The 6000-nt window shown below is 49.0% G+C and overlaps 1 protein-coding gene across 1 annotated transcript in view; it reads right to left on the reverse strand.

Annotated features, from left to right (window-relative positions):
* LOC142484949 (atrial natriuretic peptide receptor 2-like) overlaps positions 1 to 6000 on the reverse strand; it is a 203079-nt gene that overhangs the window by 46906 nt on the left and 150173 nt on the right. The window lies entirely within an intron of this gene.

Below are 6000 nucleotides of genomic sequence, written 5' to 3' on the forward strand. Positions count from 1 at the left end.
CTATTCCACACGCACTCAGGTACATACTGCGCATACCTCCCTATTCCACACGCACTCAGGTACATACTGCGCACACCTCCCTATTCCACACACACTCAGGTACATACTGCGCATACCTCCCTATTCCACACACACTCAGGTGCATACCTCCCTATTACACACAAACTCAGGTACATACTGCGCATACCTCCCTATTCCACACACACTCAGGTACATACTGCGCATACCTCCCTATTCCACACACACTCAGGTGCATACCTCCCTATTACACACAAACTCAGGTACATACTGCGCATACCTCCCTATTCCACACACACTCAGGTACATACTGCGCATACCTCCCTATTCCACACGCACTCAGGTACATACTGCGCATACCTCCCTATTCCACACACACACTCAGGTACATACTGCGCATACCTCCCTATTCCACACACACTCAGGTACATACTGCGCATACCTCCCTATTACACACACACTCGGGTACATACCTCCCTATTACACACAAACTCAGGTACATACTGCGCATACCTCCCTATTACACACACACTCAGGTACATACTGTGCATACCTCCCTATTCCACACACACTCAGGTACATACTGCGCATACCTCCCTATTACACACACACTCAGGTACATACTGCGCATACCTCCCTATTACACACAAACTCAGGTACATACTGCGCATACCTCCCTATTCCACACGCACTCAGGTACATACTGCGCATACCTCCCTATTCCACACGCACTCAGGTACATACTGCGCATACCTCCCTATTCCACACGCACTCAGGTACATACTGCGCATACCTCCCTATTCCACACACACTCAGGTACATACTGCGCATACCTCCCTATTACACACACACTCAGGTACATACTGCGCATACCTCCCTATTACACACAAACTCAGGTACATACTGCGCATACCTCCCTATTCCACACGCACTCAGGTACATACTGCGCATACCTCCCTATTCCACACGCACTCAGGTACATACTGCGCATACCTCCCTATTCCACACGCACTCAGGTACATACTGCGCATACCTCCCTATTACACACACACTCAGGTGCATACCTCCCTATTCCACACACACTCAGGTGCATACCTCCCTATTCCACACACACTCAGGTGCATACCTCCCTATTACACACACACTCAGGTACATACTGCGCATACCTCCCTATTACACACACACAAACTCAGGTACATACTGCGCATACCTCCCTATTACACACACACTCAGGTACATACTGCGCATACCTCCCTATTCCACACACACTCAGGTACATACTGCGCATACCTCCCTATTCCACACACACACTCAGGTACATACTGCGCATACCTCCCTATTCCACACACACTCAGGTACATACTGCGCATACCTCCCTATTCCACACACACTCAGGTACATACTGCGCATACCTCCCTATTACACACAAACTCAGGTACATACTGCGCATACCTCCCTATTACACACAAACTCAGGTACATACTGCACATACCTCCCTATTCCACACACACTCAGGTACATACTGCGCATACCTCCCTATTCCACACACACTCAGGTACATACTGCGCATACCTCCCTATTCCACACACACTCAGGTACATACTGCGCATACCTCCCTATTCCACACACTCAGGTACATACTGCGCATACCTCCCTATTCCACACACACTCAGGTACATACTGCGCATACCTCCCTATTACACACACACAAACTCAGGTACATACTGCGCATACCTCCCTATTACACACACACTCAGGTACATACTGCGCATACCTCCCTATTACACACACACTCAGGTACATACTGCGCATACCTCCCTATTACACACACACTCAGGTACATACTGCGCATACCTCCCTATTCCACACACACTCAGGTACATACTGCGCATACCTCCCTATTACACACACACTCAGGTACATACTGCGCATACCTCCCTATTCCACACACACTCAGGTACATACTGCGCATACCTCCCTATTACACACACACTCAGGTACATACTGCGCATACCTCCCTATTCCACACACACTCAGGTGCATACCTCCCTATTACACACAAACTCAGGTACATACTGCGCATACCTCCCTATTCCACACACACTCAGGTACATACTGCGCATACCTCCCTATTACACACACACTCAGGTACATACTGCGCATACCTCCCTATTCCACACGCACTCAGGTACATACTGCGCATACCTCCCTATTCCACACACACTCAGGTACATACTGCGCATACCTCCCTATTCCACACACACTCAGGTACATACTGCGCATACCTCCCTATTCCACACACACTCAGGTGCATACCTCCCTATTACACACAAACTCAGGTACATACTGCGCATACCTCCCTATTACACACACACTCAGGTACATACTGCGCATACCTCCCTATTACACACAAACTCAGGTACATACTGCGCATACCTCCCTATTCCACACGCACTCAGGTACATACTGCGCATACCTCCCTATTCCACACGCACTCAGGTACATACTGCGCATACCTCCCTATTCCACACGCACTCAGGTACATACTGCGCATACCTCCCTATTACACACACACTCAGGTGCATACCTCCCTATTCCACACACACTCAGGTGCATACCTCCCTATTCCACACACACTCAGGTGCATACCTCCCTATTACACTCACACTCAGGTACATACTGCGCATACCTCCCTATTACACACACACAAACTCAGGTACATACTGCGCATACCTCCCTATTACACACACACTCAGGTACATACTGCGCATACCTCCCTATTCCACACACACTCAGGTACATACTGCGCATACCTCCCTATTCCACACACACACTCAGGTACATACTGCGCATACCTCCCTATTCCACACACACTCAGGTACATACTGCGCATACCTCCCTATTCCACACACACTCAGGTACATACTGCGCATACCTCCCTATTACACACAAACTCAGGTACATACTGCGCATACCTCCCTATTACACACAAACTCAGGTACATACTGCACATACCTCCCTATTCCACACACACTCAGGTACATACTGCGCATACCTCCCTATTCCACACACACTCAGGTACATACTGCGCATACCTCCCTATTCCACACACACTCAGGTACATACTGCGCATACCTCCCTATTCCACACACTCAGGTACATACTGCGCATACCTCCCTATTCCACACACACTCAGGTACATACTGCGCATACCTCCCTATTACACACACACAAACTCAGGTACATACTGCGCATACCTCCCTATTACACACACACTCAGGTACATACTGCGCATACCTCCCTATTACACACACACTCAGGTACATACTGCGCATACCTCCCTATTACACACACACTCAGGTACATACTGCGCATACCTCCCTATTCCACACACACTCAGGTACATACTGCGCATACCTCCCTATTACACACACACTCAGGTACATACTGCGCATACCTCCCTATTCCACACACACTCAGGTACATACTGCGCATACCTCCCTATTACACACACACTCAGGTACATACTGCGCATACCTCCCTATTCCACACACACTCAGGTGCATACCTCCCTATTACACACAAACTCAGGTACATACTGCGCATACCTCCCTATTCCACACACACTCAGGTACATACTGCGCATACCTCCCTATTACACACACACTCAGGTACATACTGCGCATACCTCCCTATTCCACACGCACTCAGGTACATACTGCGCATACCTCCCTATTCCACACACACTCAGGTACATACTGCGCATACCTCCCTATTCCACACACACTCAGGTACATACTGCGCATACCTCCCTATTCCACACACACTCAGGTGCATACCTCCCTATTACACACAAACTCAGGTACATACTGCGCATACCTCCCTATTCCACACACACTCAGGTACATACTGCGCATACCTCCCTATTCCACACGCACTCAGGTACATACTGCGCATACCTCCCTATTCCACACACACACTCAGGTACATACTGCGCATACCTCCCTATTCCACACACACTCAGGTACATACTGCGCATACCTCCCTATTACACACACACTCGGGTACATACCTCCCTATTACACACAAACTCAGGTACATACTGCGCATACCTCCCTATTACACACACACTCAGGTACATACTGCGCATACCTCCCTATTACACACACACTCAGATACATACTGCGCATACCTCCCTATTCCACACAAACTCAGGTACATACTGCGCATACCTCCCTATTCCACACGCACTCAGGTACATACTGCGCATACCTCCCTATTCCACACGCACTCAGGTACATACTGCGCATACCTCCCTATTCCACACGCACTCAGGTACATACTGCGCATACCTCCCTATTCCACACGCACTCAGGTACATACTGCGCATACCTCCCTATTACACACACACTCAGGTACATACTGCGCATACCTCCCTATTACACACAAACTCAGGTACATACTGCGCATACCTCCCTATTCCACACGCACTCAGGTACATACTGCGCATACCTCCCTATTCCACACGCACTCAGGTACATACTGCGCATACCTCCCTATTCCACACGCACTCAGGTACATACTGCGCATACCTCCCTATTACACACACACTCAGGTGCATACCTCCCTATTCCACACACACTCAGGTGCATACCTCCCTATTCCACACACACTCAGGTGCATACCTCCCTATTACACACACACTCGGGTACATACTGCGCATACCTCCCTATTACACACACACAAACTCAGGTACATACTGCGCATACCTCCCTATTACACACACACTCAGGTACATACTGCGCATACCTCCCTATTCCACACACACTCAGGTACATACTGCGCATACCTCCCTATTCCACACACACACTCAGGTACATACTGCGCATACCTCCCTATTCCACACACACTCAGGTACATACTGCGCATACCTCCCTATTCCACACACACTCAGGTACATACTGCGCATACCTCCCTATTACACACAAACTCAGGTACATACTGCGCATACCTCCCTATTACACACAAACTCAGGTACATACTGCACATACCTCCCTATTCCACACACACTCAGGTACATACTGCGCATACCTCCCTATTCCACACACACTCAGGTACATACTGCGCATACCTCCCTATTACACACACACTCAGGTACATACTGCGCATACCTCCCTATTCCACACACACTCAGGTACATACTGCGCATACCTCCCTATTCCACACACTCAGGTACATACTGCGCATACCTCCCTATTCCACACACACTCAGGTACATACTGCGCATACCTCCCTATTACACACACACAAACTCAGGTACATACTGCGCATACCTCCCTATTACACACACACTCAGGTACATACTGCGCATACCTCCCTATTACACACACACTCAGGTACATACTGCGCATACCTCCCTATTACACACACACTCAGGTACATACTGCGCATACCTCCCTATTCCACACACACTCAGGTACATACTGCGCATACCTCCCTATTACACACACACTCAGGTACATACTGCGCATACCTCCCTATTCCACACACACTCAGGTACATACTGCGCATACCTCCCTATTACACACACACTCAGGTATATACTGCGCATACCTCCCTATTCCACACACACTCAGGTACATACTGCGCATACCTCCCTATTCCACACACACTCGGGTACATACTGCGCATACCTCCCTATTCCACACACACTCGGGTACATACTGCACATACCTCCCTATTACACACACACTCGGGTACATACTGCCATACCTCCCTATTCCACACACACTCAGGTACATACTGCGCATACCTCCCTATTACACACACACTCAGGTACATACTGCGCATACCTCCCTATTACACACACACTCAGGTACATACGGCGCATACCTCCCTATTACACACACTCAGGTACATACTGCGCATACCTCCCTATTACACACACACTCAGGTACATACTGCCATACCTCCCTATTACAC

Source organism: Ascaphus truei, unplaced genomic scaffold, assembly GCF_040206685.1.
Source record: "Ascaphus truei isolate aAscTru1 unplaced genomic scaffold, aAscTru1.hap1 HAP1_SCAFFOLD_478, whole genome shotgun sequence".
NCBI lineage: Eukaryota > Metazoa > Chordata > Amphibia > Anura > Ascaphidae > Ascaphus > Ascaphus truei.